This window comes from Hippocampus guttulatus, chromosome 8 (genome assembly GCF_054856545.1).
Source record: "Hippocampus guttulatus isolate MCC_2025c chromosome 8, RoL_Hgut_1.0, whole genome shotgun sequence".
In the NCBI taxonomy this organism is placed as follows: Eukaryota; Metazoa; Chordata; class Actinopteri; order Syngnathiformes; family Syngnathidae; genus Hippocampus; species Hippocampus guttulatus.
In genome coordinates this window covers 23,742,560-23,763,833 of record NC_141268.1, presented here as the reverse complement: position 1 = coordinate 23,763,833, position 21,274 = coordinate 23,742,560, and the positions used below count along the sequence as shown (strand labels likewise).

Genomic DNA, 21,274 nt, shown 5'->3' with positions numbered 1-21,274 from the left:
AAATGACAATAGCGCCGTCAAAACATTGCCCCTGGAAAGACACCTCCCCCCCCCCCCCAAAAAAAAATCACTTTTGACTGACATTTAACATGCCGTGTATGTTTTTGGAATGTGGGAGGAAATCAGAGTACCCAGAGAAAACCCACGCAGGCCCGGGGAGAACATGGGAACGCCACACAGGAAGGCCGGAGCCTGGAGTCGAACCCACGCCCGCCGCGCCGCCCAGTTAAAATGACTTCACCAAGAAACTATTCCTGCAATATTTGAACCTGGTTCTTTTAGATAAGATAAGATATCCTTTATTTGTCCCACACTGGGATTAATCTCACACTTTTTGTTGTTGTTATTTACCAAACATGTTTCGGTGGAAGTCTTTTGCCTTCCTCAGAGTGTCACATGAACAAAAGCAACCAACAAGTTAAATTGATAAGTTCAAGTAAGAGCCGGACCGAAGTTTCTTCAGTTATTTCCGCAATCTGGCTTTGGAGTGAACACTGTATGAAACCGACAAGAGAATGATCATTTTATTGCACTAAGCGAACGTATTTTCCCATGTTGCATAGCAACGTTTGATGATCCAGCAACGCAACGCTTGGTGCCATTTTTCCTTTTTCGAATCGTAGAGGAGATAATAGCTGACGAGACCACTCGAGGAGCCCACGCCCAAGAAATCAGTGACGAAATCGTTTGGAGCAGCTCGGTTGAACAAAACCCGCCTTCCGCAAAGTTCTCACATTCATTCTGAATCAAAGCAATTCAAAGGTTGATTAGGACTTCTCTTGTGAAATCCAAGTTCTTGACATCTGTGCAATCGAGACCCAATCCGGATGTGACTTTTGTTTCAATGAGAGATCTGGCGAAGGTACCTCGAGATTTCCTACCGGTGATGACAATCTGTGGATCAGCATCAACTTCGCAACTGAAATGTGGAGATGGCGCAATTTTCATGGAAACATTCGAAATTGCCAAATGTTCAAGGCCCACATCACCCCTTTCGCTAAGGTGCCGAGTCAAAGATTTACAAGGGGTAATTTGTCAAACGTCGCCATTTGATGTCACCGGGCCGACCGATTACGAAAGCATTTTGCAGGCTGCGGTGGCACGACAAACGCGACAAAAGTGGGAGTGGTCATGGGACTTCAATTTGGCCAAGGACAGACAGCCCGACGGAGAAGACGCGAAGCGCGGCGCCGACGTACCGATTCGAGGAAAAGTAGGGCAAGCGCACCGCGAGCGAGACGATCAGTCAGAGAGCTTTCGGCGACACCGCTCGGCCTTTAATGGAGCCAAAGGGAAAAACAATGACGGAAAGACGTGCGCCCGATGTCCTCGGAACGCCTTTGGCGATGCTTCAATGGAACCATTCCGGTTCAGAGGTCAACCCGGAACGGGTCAATGCACCGCCGAGAAATACGGTAGGCGGCAGAACGGCGGCCTCTTGCGCCTCGGTCCCACCCCCGAGCGCGGCGTCCTCGATCGCAAAGCAATTTACAGTCAAAGCAGACGTCGACGTTTTCCTTCACCGGAAACTCGCACGTTGAGGCCCGCTCCAACGTAATGGGGGCGTGGCTGGATAAGGGCTCCTTGGGGGGCAACCCCCGGCACGGGGCCCATTTCTCCAGGCCCGAAAGCAGACCGACCACTTCGGTGGAAGACGTTAACTTTTGCGGGAATTTCCGATACGGCGAGTGGGTGGGTAAGAGCGGCCGCTTCCGCGCGGTCACCTGATAGAAGCAGCCCGGGTCGATCAACGCAACGGTGTCCGACATATCGGGCCGCTTTGAACACCGGACGAGCCGAATCTGCGGGCCCTTGGCCGTGACGGCATACCGGAGGATCGGTAGCCAGGTGCGGCGCAAAGAAGTCGGCAGATTCACCAGCCGGTTATCGCCGTCCTCCGCGGCTTCGACGGGATCGGCGGCCGAACCGAAGATCCGCGTGATCCGAGGAGGCGAAAAGGAGCTCAAAATAAACCGGCGACAGAGCCGCGCTCCTTTTTATTCAACGCGGACCATTGGCAACTCGCCATCCTCCTCTTCGACGGGCCTCGGGCAATCTGCCTCAAGCTGGGACTCCACTTCGTTCCTTTCGTTTTGCTGCTCCTGCGAAAAAGAAATGACAAGTACCGTCGCGAGAAAAAGGACGCGAACCCTTCGGAATGACCCGGATTTATGCATGAGATCCGGTCCGATCTTCATCTAAGTCACAACAAGAGAAGATGGCCCAAGGTTTGGAACCTTTTCAAATACTGAATGCGCAACGGGGGGCCGAACATTTTGGAGAACGGCCGTTAGCGGGCATCCGCCATATCATATCCTCGATGAGACATCCGCGACTTTTCACGCACGGGTGATTATATTTAAATATATATATATATATACATACTGTATATGAAATAGAGAAAAGGGGAGGGATCAAAATCTGCCTACTAACGAGGCTCATAAAAGGATAATAACGGACAAGCACTGATGTGAGCGTCACCTTTTGAGAACGACAGAGAACTTACTCGAGAGCCTTTACTGTTGCTTTGGTGACCGTCTCTCTTTGCCATTTCTTAATCTTCCAAAATTGAACGATTTAACTAGGGAAACAAAGGATGATGTCTTTTATTATGGGATTCTCCCGCGGTGTCAAAAGCATGTTTAAAAAAAAAATTATAATAATCTGTCAAACCTGTTTTGACTTGTCCATCAAGTTAATGTCATTTGTGTTACTGCGTGAAGGTTCGGCGCTCCAGCCGATCTAAAAGGAGAACATTGTCGAAACTTTTACCGAGAAAGGAAATTTCCATTTCGATATTTAAAATCGGTATATCAGAAATGGTCATTAAAAAAAAAAAAGAAAAAAGACTAACGTCTTGGAAGTCGTCGTCGTCTTCGTCACTGAAGTCCCAACAGCCCGGTGGCAATTTACTCCTCTTTAAATTTGTCTTTCGACCGTATGTGTAGTGAGGCCGCGGCCTGCCCGGCAGCGATGGATCGTCCGACCTATAAGCACCTTGAGACATCTGGAAGGGGAGCAAGTGCCTCTGTGGAAACAAACCGATCCAATTTTGTCAAATGGGCGCAGTGCATCCTCACGGCAAGCGGGCGAAAGGACGACTGGCAGCGATGTACCATTGCCCGTCTCCGACACTGTCGCAGGCGACGCTTCTGCCTCCTTTTGTTGCTGCCGCCAAACTTGGGTTTGTCAACGCAAAAATCGCACGTGCCGCAGTCCTTCCTGCAGAGACACGCGTCGCATTGGCTGCAGGCGCGTCGTTTCCGCTTCCTGTGCCACTGAAAATACGGACACACGTACACGTTTCCATTGAGGCAAACCGCGGTGGACCGCAAGAAACGCGAGAGCTCGCCCCCGGGCGGCATTTGTCTGCTTAACGTGACAAACGCTAAAACATGAGTTCCGAATAACCAGAGATCTTCCCTTTTTTTCCCCCACTTTCCCTACGGGCAGGTGCGTAGGGGTGCAGAGGAGCTCAGAGAGGCCAGGCCATTTAATGATTTGAAAACATGCTCAAGTTATTCGAAAGAACTCAAAAATGTAGAGGGGAGCCAGGCAAGGGATGCCAGAGTAGGACTGATGTGCTCCCACGCAAGACGTGAGCAGCGGCATTTTGGACCAACCGGAGACACTTCACGGAGGATTGGCCGACTCCAAATCAAGTGCGTTACGGTCATCCAGCCGGGATGTGACCGAGGCATAAATGACTGTTTCAAAGTGCTCTTGAGAAAAGAGAGGCTTAGCGGCATTCAACGTTAGTGCGAATAACTGGGGAAATTCTTCGTTATTGCTTTGACGAGCAACATTTAGCAAAGCGAAACCTAACGGATTTCTCAACACAATCTGTTGAGAAATCGAACAACGCCGAGTTCTTCCGGATCGATGCGGTGCGTGAATGTAGACGCGGTCGGTAGCAGCGGCGGCGACGGGAGCGGTAGCTTAATGTCAACACGGTGTTAGCTAGCGTCGAGGAGACACGGTTGGAATTTCATGCCAAGCGCTGAACTCACAATGTTTTATCGTCTGGCCCCGGTTGTCCCTTGATGGAGAGGTGCGGTTTGGACATCGAGGGCAGACGCAATTGAATTTTAAGAAAACAAAACATAAAACACGAAAGGTGGCGGCGCAGGTACCGGGTCACAGATGTCACGGCCACACCCGTTACAGTCACTTTTTGATATGGTGTCATTCATGTGGCCGTTGGTATGGCTAAATAGTAGTGGTGCACGTTTGACATTGGTAGCTTGAGTGCACACTTCAAACTGAACTTCACTTCTGTCGAATCACTGCTTCTAATCGCAAGACATATGAGGTTAGAAGTGTTTTTTTGCTACGCATATTCAGATCTATTTATGTTGATATTGATTTTGCAGAACAACTTGAGGCGATCTGATCAACGGTCGTCGGTCAAAAGAGGATGGGTGTTGGAACAGGACAATGAGCCGAGACTCGGAAGCAAATGAACAACAGTTTTATTTAGGGTGTTCATAGCAAAAACAGCACTAGCTTATCAACCCGCGAAAATATATATCAATTTGCCCCTTTAATTTATTCACTATACAACAAATTAAACAATTATTCAGATGGAAGAAACTGTATTCATTTCAAACGAGTCACCAATGACCGGTTAGCAGAAGCAGACCATGTCCTCTATCTATCCTTGTTACTACGAAGATCTGTGGTCAGAGGATCATGCTGAATGGTTTGGCGCAACATCAACGCGAGCAGCCCAGCCCTGTTGGTCATTGCGCTCTTGTTCAAAGAGCTCGTCCAACTTGTACCACTGTGGGTGCAGAGAAAAACAAAACGAGTTACGCGACTTGTGTTGCCTGAATAACGGAGGCGGCCCTCCTTTAAACCGGGCGTGCCCAGCTCCGGGCCCGGAGGGCCACCGTCCTGCCTGTTTTCCGTCTCTCCGGGCTGCAACACACCCGATTCGGACGATCGGTTCATCAGCCAGCTCTGAAGCAGCATTAGAATGATTTTGATTACCGGTATTTGAATCGGGCGCGTTGCTCCCGGGAGAGCTCGAAAACAGGCAGGACAGCGGCCCTCCAGGACCGACTTTGGTCACCGCTGCTTTGAACCGTGCAAAGCAATAAATAATGCCCACCACTCTGACTCGCTCCAGGTCCACTTCGGCTCTCCTGAGCTTCTCCCAGTTATAATGTTTGTTACATTTCCGTTTTGAGACCCTGCAATATTCTCCAGTCAACTCAAAGACATTTTTCACCATAGGACACCCGCACACCTCATCCACAGGAACCTGGACACATCAGGAATGAAATGCAGAGGGGGAAGAAAACAAATGGCCCCAAAAGCAGCATGCATCGTATATGACAGAAATCTTGCGCCGACCTTAGGATCCCTTGAATGTTCTGGGGACAAAACCTGAAGCCTCTTGCGGTAAGTTTTGCTTTGGGGATTGTACACATCACAGAAGAGTCTGGTCGCTCTATGAGGACAAAAAAAACCAACAGCAAAAAATTGTCAGGCAACCGAACTGAGAGAAAAGCTGTTTTTTGAAATGTTCTTTTTTTTTTTCTCTCTTACCCTTCAATTCTTGTAGGATACATGGAACCAAAGGAGGTCTGACTCTCGTACTGTCAAGATAACGAGATGGTTTTTTTTTTAAGCATCCATCTGCTTTCGACACCACTTCTACTCATGGCTGCGCTTGAGCTTCTCCCAGCAGTAGCGTGCACCCACTCTGTTCACTCTACTCGTACGATTTGTAACAACTCTCCCGAACAACAATGCTCTCAGCCTTTCTACAAGACTGAAAGCTTACTCAGACCGTTTGTTACAACATATCTTTGTGAGCGCTCCTTTTCGAGGATGGTGGAAAATAAAGACCAGGAACAGACTTTGTTGCGAAAATGATCCAAGCATGGCGCTTGCCAAGGTGAAGCTGAGCATTCCTAAACTCTCTTGGCCCTTTTCCACCGCGCTAGTTCCAGGCTAGTGCCCAGGTTAGCAGCAGCCCCTTCTTATTTCACCACCAAAATTGGCTCCGGCTCTCGTGCCGGAAACTGGCGCTTAAGCTGGCTCCAATTATTTGTTGGCGGGGTTATCATGACGATGGCAGATGTAGGGGAATGACTCCCCGGACACGCGCAAGTTTTGAGCGGTGAACTCCGGCACAATTGTGCCCCTCCAGAAGAGCGATCACGGATGTGCCCGGATAGCGTGCGATCTCCGACTTGCAGCCATCGTCGTGATCATCTAAATTGATTCAGAAAGATGCTATGCTAGGTTGCCTAGCAGATGCTAACATCGCATTAATATTATTATCATTATTATTAATAGCGCAGATGCTCTTGGGTAAACGTGGACGTAAGCGGTGACGTTTGGACGCTTTACGGTGACGTAATCACCTTGCTCCTACCTGGCTCTTTGCCGGTGTAAAACCAAACACGTTCTTCATAAGAAGTTGTTAAGCACCAATTAAGCACAGCACTTGCCCCGGCGCCGAACCAGCACCAAGTTTGGGGGGTGGAAAAGGGGTACCTGTAAGGCAACAGCAAAAGTTGCAGTAAATATCCACTGAGTTAGCTTCTTGATTTTTGACTGAAATTCATGATTTGTTGGTTTTGTCCTTTTAACTCCGTGATTTTGTATGCACCTGATGCGTGGTTGATTTTCTCTTCGGATGTCAGATGTACCTAAAAAAAACACCGACATTTTACTTGTCCAAAAACACAGGATTTCGGGAATGCACGTGCGAAACGTGGCGAACCACTGATTCAGGAACGTCAGCGAACCCAACATGCGTATTTTTTGGAACGTGGGAGGAACTTGTGCAAAAACCAAAGGAAGACCAGCGCACGGATTCAAATCCACAGCCGTGAACCGTGTGAGGCGGACGTGCAAACCAAACGTCCACCGTGCTGCCGTTGTTTACCTTTTAAAATGCAATTTGTGAAGCGGCGGCTGAAATGAAAGGACTCACCTTTGCATAGCACCTCTCCATATGTCTTAGTGCAACTTTTGGATTGATAGGATGGGCTGCAGGACACACAAAAAATCTGAAGGTCTGTGTCCTCTCCCTCCCCTTCATTGACCTGAAAAGGTGCAACGTGATTGCAGATCGTGAAGGGGAAGAACAAGCTTCGTGACAACGCAACCATAAAAGACTACATTTAAAAAGCAAGTTAACCTCCTCATCCTGCTGCTTGGCCTTGGCGATGATGCCCTCCAGTTCGTGGAAGCGGCGCTCCATTTGGGTGAGGCGCAAGCGGGCGTTTTGCTGGTCCTTGCGAATGCGCTCCAATTGCTTCTTACCGTGCTCCTCGGCAATGCGGGGACTCTGCTGCCACTGCTGGATCCGCTGAGGGAGTATCTCATAGATTCGGCTGTGGGGAGACGTGCGCGCACACGAAGACGACAAAATGAGAAGGGGAATGCCGACTACCTCAAACTCAGACCGTTGCGTACAATGTGTGTGTCATTTGTAGTGTAACCAAGCACAATGTTGCATCTTGACAAAGCACGTTAGGCTTCACAATTTCAAATGAAAATGCAGCCTTGCACATTCAAATATCATCCATCCATTTTCAACAGCCCTTGTCTACAGCAGAGTCACTTGTGAGCTGGGACTGATCCCAGATGACTTTGGGCCAGAAGCTCAGTACACCTCGGACTGGTCGTCAGCCGATTGCAGGGCACAACATGAACAAATGTTCATGTTGCAATTACGGGGCTTAATATTAGCCCAACCGCTGTGGATGTTTAGAAACCGATGCAGATTTGCGCCAGAAAAGAAATACAAATTAATCGGCCGATTCATTTTTAAGATGCACAAATAAATTAATTAATTAACACCCCCAACCCCCCCTCCCCAATGAAAGCATTTCAATGCGCGTTAATTATATGTGGATTTGCACTCTATGTGCCCCGTTCTGGTCAATTGTGAATTTTATGTTTAAAAAATACACACAAAAAAAAACAACCTTCCCTTTTCGGTTCCCAGAATCCACTGCATGGCATCATTTATTTAATTACATAACAAGGACATTAATCCTAGTCACATGTGTTTGTTTTACCAGTAGTTGATGGTGTGTCATAGTCAATACATTTATGTTTGACTTAACGTGGCACTGTGTTTTACATTATTCTTTTTTTCAACTAACTGCTTTTGGGTTGCGTGAAAAATGGTGACAGGGGTCAATTCCTTGCACAAGCTGCATTGCTCACCTGCGAAACGCTTGTTTGATTGATTGATGGATTTAAGTTTGCGGGAGATGTAGGAGAGAGCCAGAGTCCACGCAGACTCCACAAGTGTTAGCTAACTGTCAACGTTGCTTCCGCTACATGACAGCTTAGCAACAGGGGAAAGCTCTCACTCGGCAGCTAGCTTCACGCCACAGTTCTCCGAGCGGTACTTGGAGTTGGCTCTTGCGGCCCGGACGCAGTTGGGCCCGAGACACTGATGGCGCCCACCGTGATCGCGGACGTCACTCTTCTCACCGTGTCTGTTCCTGTCCTTATGCTTTTGCTTCCGCTCGTGCCGCCGAGACTCTTTCCAAAACGAACGTATTTGCAGACGTCAACTTGTTACCGCGATATCACGACACAACTAATGGATCTTACTTTCTTGTCAAACTTCTTCTCTCGTCTCTTCACGCGTTTCACTTTTACAGCTTTCTTTCGCAAGACAGGACCGAAAGGCGGTTCATCGTCATCGTCGTCAGTTGCCCATCCCTGGTAGAAAAAAAGGAAAAAAAAAGCCAAAGAAGCGTTGAGCATGCAAATTGCAAACACAATGTTAGCCTCAATAAACCACGCCGGTCACACTACGGTCGCACTACCATGCTGCTGTGAAGCCCCGCTGCTTTGTACTGCTGGTAGAGATCTGCCTCGCCGTCATAGTCGTCAGAGTACCGCCTTCGTCTGCGGTGGTAGTTCTCTCTTCTTTCTCGTAAATACTGTTCCTCTTCTTTTACACGTAGCATTTTCTGCATAAAACAAGAAGCGATTGCTTTCACTTTTTCCAAGAGGAGCTACATTGAAAAGCTTCCACAGAATTCGGCGGCACGGTTCTTTCATATGAAAGAAATCATTTTGGCATTGTCTCATTTAGAAAAAAGAAAACATACCCTAGCTCGGACCTCGCATTGTCTAAATCTGCACTTCTGCCTTATTTTATTGGGGCCCCCGAACTTTTTCATGTCTTTGCAGAAGTCACACTGTGCACGGTCCTCAGTCCTTCTGCACGGCTCACATTCGCCACACATTCTCACTGAACGCTTCACCTGCAACATGTAGCAAAACCCAATTAGAGCTCCGGGCAGTAACGACAACGCACAATCACTCAAGGTAAGAGTAGCCGGTAGCTTTGGAAGCTTTACAACACCGTTTCAATACTGCTTCTTCACTTGTCAACTACTCTCGGGAAGCCAACAAGTACAAGCAGTCGGATGGATGTGAACATGGAACAATGTGGAAAATGAGGTTGTAAAGCAACAATGACGTATTCTGGCCTCTTCATTTGTTGCTTCATTGCTCTCCCATAATCATGTGCAAATTTGACATCTGGACGATGGGAAAACTCACTTTTGATCCTCGCCGCCTTTCGCTCCTGTAGTCTGGTGTACTCGGGGTACTGTACTGTCTTTCAGTTCTATCAGAGTCCGGTTCCCTTTCTCTGCTTTTGTGTACTTTATTTCCAGCAATGGGTTTTCATCTGGTAACAGGAAGAAGGAAACAACAATCACTGCTACTTTATTCAGTCACGTGATGTACGCTCAGAAAGGCTCACGATCAGGATCAATCACCTCTGCATCTCATGCAGTACCACTCTCTGATCGCCTTGGCCATCTTCTCCGTTATATTGATGCAGTTTCCATGGAACCACTCGTTGCAGTTATCGCAGCCACTAAGAGTCAAGTCAAGTCAAGTCAAGTCAACAGTATTTATAGAGCACTTTCAAACAGCCATCGCTGCATACAAAGTGCTGTACATGGAGCAATTTAACAATTTAACATAAACGTCGTTTAGAATCTGATGATCGAAAAACGCGAAGTGAAAAGAGGAGCAAACACGGCATTTAATTTATGAGGGCGGGTCAGCAGAAAATAGGTGGTGGGATGAAACAGCAGTGGTGCGCTTACATCATGAAACAGTTGATGTGTGGTTTCCTGCAGATGCAATACAGTGGGGCACTCTCCCCATCCATGCTGCTGCCTTCCGGTCCTGGTAGGGGGTCAATATCAGACGCTTCGCTTTCCTGGAAAAATGCAAACAATTCGACCATACGTTGCGTTGTAGCGAGAGTAAAACGGACAAGTTAGATGCTTACTATATTGTACACAAAACAGTCTTGCTTGGCAGTGCCCCTGTAGCACCGATTCTGGCCCCCCCTGTGGCCCCCCTCCGAGTGTAGATTACGCAGTCGTGCCGAGTCGCCGACGCGAAAGGTGGAACCAAAGTGCGTGATTTAACATTCTAGTCGGACCCTTTAGTGCGCTGCGCCACTTAAAAATGAGCGGGAAAATGAGAAGCAGTCTGCAGAGAAGGAAATGACCACGACACGAGTGCTATTTGCGTGTGTGTGTGCATGCGCGCGTGTGTGTGCGCGTGTTTGCGTGTGCGTGTTTGTGTGCGTGCGTGCATGCGTGTGTTTGTGTGTGTGTGTGTGTTTAACTTTGTTAGTCTCCCTTTTTATTTTTATTTTTATTTAACAGGATCAATATATAAGACATTGCCTTTTAAAATTTAGACAATTATATGCATGTAAAACATCTAGCTTCAGTGTACAGTAAATATTCTCTAGTACGGACTCGTGTTTGCGCTGTCCAATTTGTCCCGATAACAGAAATTCCTCATTTGGGAAATGAGCATGGTACATGTCCTTTATGAACCTGCAAGTATGTTGACAAAATGCACGTGTAACAACACAATCAATAAAATACAAAAATATACTGTCCAATAACTGTTTATAGAACAAAAACTGCAATACAGGTTTATCAAAAAAAAAAATCACAACAGTAAAATACGTACAGTATTTTAATGTTTATTTTTTTTCTGTCTTGGGAAAAAATATGTATTTTGGATTGTTTTGTTGGATGCATTCTTTGGTTTATGACAATGTTTGCCTGCGTGTCATACAGTTTTCTTGCTAGTTGCAAGTAACTGTCCCGTTGATCACCGATGTCTGGTAATTCTTGTGCATACTGAAGGATTTTTGTTGCCATTTGCATTGCTTCCTTGCTGGATGGTGGCTTGTCATCAGGAGTTGAATCGATGCCTTGTTGTTTAAAGTTTTGTAGATTCGCGTCTTTCCGACTCCAAGTGTCTGCTGGATCTTTTTAACTTTGTGTCCAGCCTCGCTCAAACGGACGCATTTCACTCGCTCCGCTCCAGTTGTTACAGTTCTTCTACGTTTCGATGCGATGATCTACACGACGTAAGTGAATAAAGTTAAAATCTTTCGCAATTACAGTAAAACGCACGCCAATAAAAAGTCGCTTACACGTCTTCGTTTCGAATCTGATGAATGAAAACGGCGAAGCGAACACGTTTCTTCGGTCGTGTCGAGTGGGTGCTGCTTTTAAGCTCGTGCCGCGTTCTACTGGACGTAAGTGAATAAAGTTAAAATCATTCACAATTACAGTAAAACGCACGGCAATAAAAACTCACTTGCACGTCGTCGTTTAGAATCTGATGATCGAAAAACGCGAAGTGAAAACTTGTTTCAGCGTTGTCTTTTCCGTCGCATCGGGTGGGCGTTGCGTGTATTTAAGCTCCCGCGGCATTACACCTCCATCCGGGTTACGGGTAGTGGAATTTCTGCTTACGCAACTTCCGGTAACATGTAATGTCGTAGTCAAAATGTTAATGCATAGGTTTTTATTCTGGGTGAAGGATATTCCTTTCCATAGAATTCCGGGGATGGGAATATTTACTGTATTTGCAATTTTTGTCCCCGGCAGGCTGGTACCATATCATCCCCTGGCTTGAATATTCTCAACAGATGGACACGGCGTATTGTTACGCTTGCAGACATTTTAGCCCTCCTAATAATAATAATAATAATAATACATTTTATTTATAAGCGCCTTTCAAGACACCCAAGTCTGAAGAAATAAAAAGTCAAATAAGATTTCGAATCTGTCTTTTTAGCCCTGGGTTGAATGTGCCCCCCCCCCCCCAGCAAAACCCCTGGCCCCAGCCCGGCCCCCTCAGTGAAATTGATCCAGAACCGCCCCTGCTTCTGCTACGCACTTGAAATTAAGTGCCTCGTCGTTTAAGAATAGAAACCATGTTGATCATGGTTGACGGTCACACTGGACAATGATCATTTCCGAATTAAGAGAGTTCTGACCAAAGTTAACGTTCTGGTCCGTTTCCGGCTTTCGACCATTAATTTGTCGCAAATAGCGGCGGACTCTAAATTCGGCCATGTTTCTAACGAACAACGAAACGCACCGAAACGAGTTTAACCTCAGGGTTGTGAAATAAATATATAAACGCTGGCGAAGCCTTACCATTGTATTCGTATTGCCTGGAGGTCGTTCAAAGACGTAGCGAGAACACAAACAGCGAATAACAGCGAACCTCCGGCAGCGGTAATCAACATTAGCCGAGTTCACAGCGGAACCTACATCGATTGCGTCACGTCCGTTGAATGAAATTTGGCAACCAGCAAATACACTACCGCCCCCTACAGGACCGAAGTGTGGATCCGTTTGTTACGTTGAACATTTAGAACAGTGGTCCTCAACTAGAAATGCTGTAGGTCCACTTTTTTTTTTTTTTTTTAAATAAGACCAAGGTCCGGTCCCATGCACGGCGGTCATGGGGAGCAGGGCGATATGCCCATTTAGTATGGTCAAGCCAAGCTTATACAAATCAACACTCCTCACAACCAACCAATAATGGGGTGCATGAAAATAACAATTATTCACTTTGCCTGGACGCAACAAATAATGAGAGGTATTGTGTTGAGGCACAGGAACTCCTTTATTTTGTTAAATTGTGCCTGCTTAATAATAGAAATAGCCCTTTTAGGGAAATAAGACATTTTTACTTTAACTTTTTTAAACAGTAGTTGTCTTTTTTTCCCCTTAATTTAACAAAAACAAAATACACATTTTACCAAAATATATACTAAACATGAAAACAAATATATCCTTTTCATTTGTACAATTCCCCTTTTCTCATCCCCTCTGACATCACTGATAAATATATCAGAAGAAGAGTTAAGAACCATTTTAAATACTGTACTGACACAAGGGAGCACAGGAATGTGCAGTGCTGTTCTTCCACGAAAGGCGAATGCAATGTCTGAGGCATGCAAATATTATTTGAGGACGCCATTGTGATGTTCATTTACAATGTTGCGGTGTTCTGCTGTTAAACAGCTGCAAAGATCCCCGGGTAGACGGAGCAAAACTGCACACAATCGAAACCTCCCGCGATTCGTCTTGTCTAATTGTCACTGCGGTCAAGCCAGCCTCCACTCGCAAAATCGAAGTCAAGTGAGCCGCCACTGCGATTGTCAATACTGTGCATTACGGTAATCTGTCGCCAGCGAGCGGCGTTGGGCACCTTCAAAATAAAAGAGCCACCACTCATGCATAAACGTCATTTGTTCGGGTTAAAAGAAATTCATAAAAGTATAAAATAAGTCATTTCTTGGCGGTCGGGTAAAGATTCAGAACTAGAACTCTCGGAACAGCACCAATAAGCGTTCTCAAGTGGAGATAGAAAATAAAGTCAATGGTAATTCTACATCAATTTCACCTGACATTAAAAAAAAATAAATCTGTGTGATTGCGCAACCACACCGGGTTGTCGACACACTCGGGCACCCCAGGTATACAACCGCAGTAATGGCATTCAGATCGGATGTTCCATTACCAATCAAAAATGACATTTGAGCTCCTCTGCTTATTTCAAAAGATCCTTGAAAATGAATTTCAGTTATCCCTCAATCAAACCAGACCTGCAGGACACGAGAGCACTGCAGGTATCCAACAAGACCATTGGGATCTGATGAAAAGTGACAAGACGGCCTGCGTTCTGACGTGACCTGCATTCTAACATGTTGAGCTTTTCGCCCATTTATAGAACATCCTAAAAGAAGGAATCCAGCACCCCGGCTCTCCACCCAGACCGCCCTCGTCCGGATCAGATGTTGCATTTTGAAATAAAAGGCCTCTGAAAACTGCCATGTTGACCTGATTTCTGACGAGATGATCTAAACGCCCAACATGTTGACATTTTAGACCGTTTTTAAAAAATTCCTAAAAAAGATATCACCGTTATCCCGTGAGGGCTGTAGGTCTGCGGATAACTACAGCACTCCGGCTTTCCAACGCGACCACTCCCGTCTGAATCCGATGATGGATTTGGGGAAAAAAGACGCCTCTCAAATGTGGCAAGATGACCTGGGTCCCGACAAGTTGATCTGAACGCCCAACATGTTGACATTTTCGACCGTTTTGAAGAGAATTCTTAAAAAAAAATACTAATAATTTGGAAGGCTTTTGTGGAAGATGTTTATCTTCCGTTTCCGCAGACGGTGAAGCGGCGCCTTTAAAATGGACCAGGCTCACGACAGGGAGAAGAGATATATTTACAGAGATGTCGCCATTTTCTTTTGACTGATAAGACGACACCTCCGCCATATTGGATGTGGCGAACAGGGATCTCTTGACAAGAGGGTAGACACTTGTGCCAGGGAAACGTTTACCGGTAATTTGAAGGTTCAGGGTGTTTTTGGCTCCATAATTAGAGCCGGCCTAGCTATCAAACCGTTGGCTGAGAAATTTTGTGTGAAGATGAAGTATCAGAACTCGTCGCTTTATAATGTGCCCACTTGAAATGAAAACCACGGGATCAGGTATGAAGGGTGTGTGATGTATTTTATTATCAACCAAATATCCAAGACGTTTTGCTGAAATATGAAGCGACCACCTTCATGAAAAAGGACTCAGAAAGTCTTTTGAAAATGGGATTCTAATAACTATTTCTGAATACAATGACATGGCCAGGGATCAATCAGTAACAATACCTTGGCCGAAGGTTCTTGTGTAAGTTGAGGGGTTCGTTGTTTGTCAGTGGATGGCTCTTCTTTGCGAATGACAGATGGAGATGGAATCCCTAAATAAATAAATAAATGTAGTTTATTAAAAAGTTTTAAAAAATAATTTATCGTAAGATTGATTAAAAGGAAAATAAAAGAGAAAAAGTTGTCCTTTGTAGTAGTGGCAGCGACCATTTGTCTACTTTCGATTTGCGCTGGCGGGGCCAATCACGCAGTCGTCGACCTGCCAGGGCAACAGAGACAAAGACATCCCGTGAGGAAATCTGTTCCTCTTGTCATCCTACGTAAACTGAAGTCACAAAATGTAAAATGAGGCCAGGGTCAGGCTCACCTTGCTGGCGAACCTCAAAGAATTGAGGGTTTCCCCGAAGCTGTCCGGCTCCGGAGCAATGTTGACGAACATCAGACTGGAGAGAAAACAAAAAAACTAAGTGGCTGAGCAACAGTTAATAAATAAATAAACAAGAATAATAAAGACAAGAAAACCTGGTACCAGGATCGAGTCTCCCGTCTCCTCCTTTTGTTTATTCCTCAGTGTCAAATTGGATAAACCTGACACCGTGTTTGGTTTAATTTTGCTAAATGGAGGTGTTTGGATTTGGATTTGCGTGAGGGCAAATACTAAATGGATGCTTTTGTCTCTCAAAGGGGGAGTGTACCGGTAGTTTGTGCGAGTCACCTTTCGACACATCACCAACAACGGCGCAAGTAAGCCTTCATTTTGCGTGATTGTCATGATGTCGAAAGACAAATATTAAAAATTCTGTTTCTTTGTGGTTTTTGGATGGGAGAAAGGTGCCCATTTCTTTCCATCCAAAACTGTTGTACTTAATGCACTTTGTCGGACACTAATTGTTTCAGGTGAGGTCTTTGCGACCACCTGGGAAGGGCCAATCGTTGCTTGTACCCGATTGGCCCGAAGCTCAAGTGAACTCCCTTTAAAAGATGAATGAGGAAGTCGCTGGGGGCCGGACAACTCGGAGAGCGGTGCTCCACGCGGGCTGCTCAAAACTGCTCAACTGTCACTCCTGAAAATAAAGAAAACTGGAAACTCCCCTTCCCGAATTGCCTTTTTATTCTTTTTCACGTGGCCTGCTGTTTCGCCGCGTAACGGTGACGCAACCAAATATACATCGTTTGTTTAACTTCAATGTGCCTGCGGTGGCAGACGAGGGAAGATTGATGCGCTTCCTTTGTCTAAAAATGTTGCTACACCCAGACGCTAAAAGGCCTCGCTGTGTATCGTACGCTCGGGAATGCGGTACTCCCGCTGCCGAAACTCATCTTCTTGCCTTTTTTTGCTTGTGGGTCATTGTCACGCTTTGACCGGCAGAGGGCGGCATCCTCAGTTTCTTCGCGGTCTCCTTTGGCTTCACAAAACTCCAGAGGAGAACGACCGGGGCACTGTGGTAGTGCATCGCTGGATTAGCAGGGGGCGCGTTAGTCTCCCCTTCGACCGACACATAAATCAGGAAGGAAAAAAAAAAGTCCCACACTCATATTTTGTGGTCAGTGTGCATTCTGAAGGTGGAGTCCGGGTGGAGTTGAGCGGCAAAGAAATTCTTAAAGGGCCCGCAGCAAATCTGGAAGCGAGGCTGTGAGGATATACAGTACAGTCTGAAAAAATACGGGAGATAAAAACACCCGGCTGTCTTGAAACCGTAGTTTAGCATCGAAAGCGGTCGCTTTGTTCAGATGCGTGATTTCTGCCGGTCAATCATCCCGGACCCCGATATGATTGGGACAAACACCAAGGCCACACTAAGCCCGTCTGAATGGGAGGAAGTTTAGTCATAGTTACTCATAAATGAATTTGACCAGCTGGAGGTACGGAACGAGTTGCGAGAGTTAAGTCGACAACTTTGACATTTTTGCACTTTTGCACTGGCGACGTAATCAACCCGATTTATGACTCGGAGCTTCCCATCCGGCGGGCACCGTGTCATTTCTTGCTTTGCCGCACATTGGCGGGTGCCCATTGAATCTGATAGAGGTCTCGAAGTTCATTCTTGGTGCAATTGCCGCACCGTTGTCCAATTTGGAAAGTGGGTTCATGCTGTTTCCTCTTGACATTCGCCCGACAGGCTTCTGCTCCTTGGGTGATGAAGCTCCATTCTTTTTGGGACCTCTTATTGACAATCGGGACCTCGATCGTCGACCTCGCCGCTGACTCGGCCTCGGAGGCCGGACACCGCAAATGTCCCCCGCGGGCAAGCGGCACCTTCGACTGTTGGCTGAGAATATGGCGAAGCCTCGCCGCGTGGACATTTGCTCCAGAAGAATTTTATGAGTGAGCGAATGCCCGATGGACCCGAGACATGAAGAGATGAGGTTTGCGTGTAAAATGAGCTCCGTGCCAGCCTCGAATAAAAGCCCGCCTCGTTCTATTCAATCCGGAATATCGGTGGTTTGAACAAAGAGCGATGGAAATGCTTGTGTTTCTCAATGACAGGAAGGGGCTATCGCAGAGGAAGTGGAAGTAGGAGCGTCCCTCTCGCGGTCACAAAAGCCCCCGCGGTCGGCCGCCTGCCCGCCTGCCCGCCTGCCCATCCTGTAGCTGAGAGCCGTGTGAGCCAGGAACCCCCCCCCCCCCCCCGCCAAAAACACTGCCTGCTAGTATTTTGGTAATCGTCATCCTCCCTGACCCGCTGGCCCGATCCTGGCGCCAGGAGTCTCCACACCTCCCCTTCGCCTCCTCACAAAGCCCCCCCCCCCCCCCCCGCCCCAACGGATAATTCAACCCAGCTGTCGCAAGGTGCCTGCTCTTCCAGTGATGGAAGGACCCTTTGCCAAAGTCAAAAGTACCACGGCAGCAATGTAAACACGCATCGCGGAAAGACGGTCGGGCTGGCGGTAAAAACAACAGTTGGAAGAATCAAGTCATTGTAGCTGCCGCAGGTGGAACCACTTTCACACGCGGATCACGTTGTGAGGTTTTGATAAGAGGAGAAAGGCACCAATCTGCTTCTTGGTTTTATCCAACGCTTGCCACCTTCAGACAAACTGGCATTTACCAACACGGTCCTGCTTTTGAAAGGCGCCAAGAAACGAGAGCGGCGTCCGTTGAAAGCGAGCATCATCGAGAAGGCTTGAAAGGAGCTTTTGCGTCCGGGACGAATAAGATTGCTGCGGGCTCTTTGGGAGGCCCGTCGACCTGTGCTCGTGGTCTCGCCGGTCAGACGCGCGTGCGGGCACGCTTCCTGGTTGCCGCCTCGCAAAAAAAACTCCCGAACGGAACTGAACGGCGACATGTGGAAGCGCGCGTTTGCCGGGATCGCGACGGCTCGATGTTTACCCCCCTGCCTGAATGGTTTTTGGTCATCCGTCGAACGGTCTGGTCTTAATGAGAAGGAATGTGCGTCACGCGAAGGGGAGAGGCGGACATTGGAATCACATGAAGAGCACGCGCATCCTCGGTGATCCGAGCCATACCGAGGAGATTTCGGATAAATGCCGAGGAACGTTTGTCGAGTGGGACAGAAAAAAACAAAAGGCTGCGAGAGCTGCGATTGGAGAGTCAAGAAACGTGAATTATGCCTGTTTCATTTCATAAGGTGCCTCTCTGTCTATGCTCCGACCACATCGGGGAGATTGTGTTGAAATTTAGGGCAACCCCAGCTTTTGATCCCCGATCCGCAAAAACGCTGCTGAGTAATGGCCCGCAAGTCAACCGACTACATATGTGTGTGACGGAGGTTCGGATTGTTTTTCACGAGGCGGCGGCGGCGCGGTTGCCTTCTCGCGCGGCGGCGGATGGTTATCAGAGACAGAGGCCCGACCGAGGGGGCGGCCCGATGGTTACAAAGAGCTGTTCTGCCGGAACGCCGCACGGGGAAAAATAGTTCACGCTGCGCTGGGATTTCCTGCCTTTGCCCGACCGGCCCCCCCCCCCCCCCCCTTCCGTCGTCTCTCGGCCCCCTTCGCCCGGCCGAAGGCGCTCGGGGCGGGCGAGTCGATTGGTCGAACGAAGGCGGCGGGCGTCGGCGCGGACAATCGACGCCGTCGGGTTTGCAGAAATTCCATTTCCTCCGCCCACGGGTCGAGGGGGGGGGGGGGGGGGGGGACCGAGTCGGGATCGTTTTCGCACTCTCGGCTCTCACGGTGACGTGCGCCTCATTTGGACGCCGTGATCTGATCTCACGTCGTCCGCAGCCGGAATACGCATCGGCCGCCGTGATGTGGATGGCGCGAATGGCGTTCCCACCGGCAGTCGGGACAGGCGCCCGGCCGTTTGGCCGCGCTCGGACGTGCCGCGTGGGTGTCAAAGAGGAGGCGGAAGGGCGGAGGGGCGGGGGGACTCGGGCTCCAAATCGCTGCGCGGCTCTTCCAGGCCTTTGATCTTGGGTGCGAGCGGTGCAGCTAAGGGCCATGTGTCACCCATTAGCGGCGTGGCGAGAGCGTGGCTGCTCGCAGCTTCTCCTCGGGAAGGATGTTGTGAAAGTGGCTGCTAATAAACTCTGAAGTTGGTGTCAAGGCTGGAGGATGGGCGGCTTCCCCCCCAACAAAAAAAAAAAAAACAATCAAAGTGGAACGCGTTCTCCGCAGTACCTGTGCGGGGCTTTCATTATACTTTGCGCTCTACACACTTCTGCTCAACTGATCGCACAGGAAGCGAGATGGACGATTTCATTGAAAAGCATCGCTGCCAGCAATCGCTGTCTTGGGAAAGGGGTGGGGGGAATGGAAACCAGATGTCTGAGATCCACCATGAATATGTCAAAGCTCCTGGACTATGTCAAATCTCCCCCCCAAGTCCCTTTGGAGTACAGAACCCTTTCGGCCGCGTCATCGGGAACGAACGCGGAGATCACGGCAGCTCGGCGGCGGACGTCTTGGCGGTATCGACAAAAGCGCCTACGGAGAGTCGCGGAGGATTTGTTTCCCCTCCTCCTCGGGTTTCTGGCCTGGACGGGTTCTTCACATGTCGGGGTACCTTCCCGTATCCGGAGGCTGCGTCGGGCGGCAAATCTCTCGGCGCTTTCTCGTGCTTGAGAAAATAACAAGCTATAGAGTAATGACTTAACAAGCAACAGGATAATGGCTTCAACATGCGCGCGGCTGGGAGAATTCAGGCCGGTGCCGGCGCACTCGCATGTGGATGTGTGCGTCTATTGTTTGCCAGGAGATGTTTGAAAGTTGGGCCGGCGGCAAACACATGGCTCCGGACTTCAGTTGAGCCTTGAAGGCTTTGTTTGGCGGGTTGGGGGGGGGCGATGGCAGCCGTGCGTCACAACGGCGCCGACAGCCCGATGCTTTTCTCCGGGTGTTTTCCATCACGAGCAGCTGTAACGCGGGCCTCCCACGCAGACCGGCGCGCCGCAGCGTACACTGACGCGCGTGCGATAACCTACATCTGTGCTTGCGTGCGTCCCGGCAGGCCGGGGAACGCCGTCGACGTCTCCGGCCATAACCGGAGCGTCATTGATGAGATTGCTCGGCATCCCTATTGGCGGAAAGTCACTTTGTCCTCCCCCGAGAGACGGCTCAGGCGAGACCCGCGGTTGGCTCGGAAACTTCCACGGCCGAGTCCTTCATCGATGAGCGACTGCGCTGGTCAACAACATTTTTTTTCATCTGAGGCGCGAGTCAACTTTTTGACTTCCCATTTAGTTTTATTTCGGGCAAATGAAGCTTTCGTTTCATAAAGGTCATCGCGGCAAAAGTCGCAAAACGTCCGCCCCCCCCCCCCCCTGAGATGGATCAAAACGGCTGGATTTGGTTTCTTAATTCAGATTCCAGAACGCCCCGTTTAGACCAACGAGCCGAGCCGCGAGATCATTTTTGGACTGGATTCCCCGTAACCGGATGCGCTAGAAAAAAAAAAGTCCCGACATTTTTTTGGAATGAATACATTCAGCTGTTTTTCCGTTAGCGACGATACGGTTGGGCTGCCGCTTCGGCGTGCGCTCACGTCGCCAAATATTGTTCTCGACAATCCGATACACGACGCAAGGAATCCAAACGTACCGGACCGTTTGAGCCGAGAGGAAACGAGCCTCCGCCGCGTCGAACCGGCGGCGCCATGAGAATGCCTCGAAGCTACTACGAGACGTGAAATGACGGACACGTGATCACCGAGCGAGCGACGTTCGCCGACGCTCCGGCAGGACCGGGCTTGCCGTACTTCGCGAGGTGAGGCGACGTGTTTCGCGCCGCGCTCTCCGATGACGTTCGCGCGCTGTTATGCGCGGACGTGTCGTGGCAGGTGCACAGAAATGCCGA

The 21,274-nt window shown here is 48.6% G+C and overlaps 2 pseudogenes across 1 annotated transcript; both read right to left on the bottom strand.

Annotated features, from left to right (window-relative positions):
• Positions 1-1,370: 1,370 nt before the first annotated feature.
• Positions 1,371-3,677, bottom strand: LOC147201942 (uncharacterized; annotated as a pseudogene).
• A 778-nt stretch (positions 3,678-4,455) lies between these two features.
• LOC147201941 (CXXC-type zinc finger protein 1-like) lies at positions 4,456-12,680 on the bottom strand (annotated as a pseudogene). Its single transcript, XR_015101582.1, has 14 exons — positions 12,489-12,680; positions 10,113-10,228; positions 9,777-9,877; positions 9,556-9,685; positions 9,099-9,254; positions 8,811-8,957; positions 8,594-8,703; positions 8,346-8,525; positions 7,160-7,355; positions 6,953-7,064; positions 5,554-5,603; positions 5,359-5,455; positions 5,114-5,266; positions 4,456-4,783 (listed from the first exon to the last, which is right to left on the bottom strand). The product of XR_015101582.1 is annotated as a CXXC-type zinc finger protein 1-like (transcript).
• Positions 12,681-21,274: the final 8,594 nt, after the last annotated feature.